The following is a 1,883-nucleotide window of genomic DNA, read 5'->3' as shown; positions in this document are numbered from 1 at the left end:
CAGATAAAGAAAAGCGAAAGGAGTTCATCCCCAACAAACCAGTATTATATGAAATGCTGGAAGGTATCCTTTAAGAAGAGGAAGAAAAAGAAAAAGGTAAAGATACAAATTATGAACAACAAATACATATCTATCAATAAGTGAATCTAAAAATCAAGTGAATAATCTGATGAACAGAATAAACTGGTGAATATGATAGAATCAGGGGCATAGAAAGGGAATGGACTGGCTATTCTGGGGAGGGGGAAAGGGTATGTGGGGGGTTCGGGAAGAGACTGGACAAAAATCCTGCACCTATGGATGAGGACAGTGGATGGGGAGTGAGGGAGGAGGGTGGGGTGGGAACTGGGTGGAGGGGAGTTATGGGGGGAAAAAAGAGGAACAAATGTAATAATCTGAACAATAAAGATTTAATTAATAAAAAATAAAATAAAATAAATTTCACGCAAGTCCAAAAGTTATAAAAGAAACTATTGCTTTTACTAAATAAAAATAAATAATTTAAAAGAAGTATAAATCAACTCCAAAGACATACAATGGACGTGTGCTGGATATCTTCCCTTTTGCTCCTCCAGATTCCCTCTCTCCCCTGTTCTCTGTAATGGGAAGCTGACCTGCAGGGCTCATCCCACAGACTCCCCTGCCCTCTGGTTTCTAATTGGGTTCATGTGATGGAAGCTCCAACAACAGGAGATGTATCCTCTCAGGCATGGCTCTCCATGTAGGTCTTTCTCCCTGGACCTCGAGTAGCTGCTCCCTCCAGTGGAATCCTTCAGGCAGCTGACTATCACTTAGACTCCACCTATTCCCTGTCTACATACTGTAAATATCTCCATTTTAAACCTTCCTCAAATTAAACTGATTTGAGCATGTCATTGGTTTCCTGCTGGGACTCTGTATGATACAGTGATAAAAGGTAAATTTCCTTAATATGCAAAGAGCTCCTTCAAAAAAAATCCAATTAAAAATGGGCAAATAAAATGAATTGTTAATAGAAGGGGAAAATACAAATGAGTTTTAAAATATAAAGAGATAGTTCGCCTCATGTCTAACAAGAGAAATATAGTTTAAAATTTATATGCAATTTTTCACCAGATTGGCAAAGATGAAATGTCTGATGCCACACTGTGTCAACAAGGGTGCTGAGAAACAGGCACTCATATTCATTATGATCTCTAAAAAGTGAATTTGACGATATTTGTCAAAATTTTTAAAGTGCATACCCTTTGAACCAGTAATTCCACTTCTAGAAAGTTATCTTTCAGTTAAGCTTACACAAATGACAACACATTCAAGGATCTTTGTTGCAACATTCTATTCATTCCAATAAACTTGAAATCCTATCTCATAAGGGAATATGCTAATTGACCCTCGTGCCATTGCAAAGATGGTGACGTCCACAGCCAATAGGAGAGAATATGCTAATTGACTGCCCCGCCCTCAAAGATGGCAGCGCCCAGTCCCCTTAGCCTTGCTGCGCCTGCCTCCAGAGTCCCCCAGTCCCCTCAGCCCTCCAGCTGCCCAGGGCTGGCCCGAGGTGCAGGCAAGCCTCAGATGGCAGCTGCTCAGCCGCCCAGGGCTACCGGAGGCTCAGGTAACCAGGGCCAGCCAAGTCTTGCACTGCCAACAGTGGCGGCAGCAGCAGAGGTGTGATGGGGGATCACCTTCCTCTGATCGCCAGGTCGCCTCCTGCCCCTAAGGGCTCCTGGACTGTGAGAGGGGGCAGGGCGGGCTGAGGGAGCCCCCCTCCAGTGCATGAATTTTCATTCACTGGGCCTCTAGTCCTATCTAATAAAAGAGAAACATGGTAATTGGCGTACGACCGCTACCCTTCCCATTGGCTAATCAGCGAGATATGCAAATTAACTGCCAGCCAAGATGGC

The sequence above is a fragment of the Myotis davidii genome, unplaced genomic scaffold (assembly GCF_000327345.1).
Source record: "Myotis davidii unplaced genomic scaffold, ASM32734v1 scaffold992, whole genome shotgun sequence".
Classification (NCBI taxonomy): Eukaryota; Metazoa; Chordata; class Mammalia; order Chiroptera; family Vespertilionidae; genus Myotis; species Myotis davidii.
The sequence above is the reverse complement of the archived record's forward strand: the minus strand, read 5'-3'. Positions refer to the sequence as shown.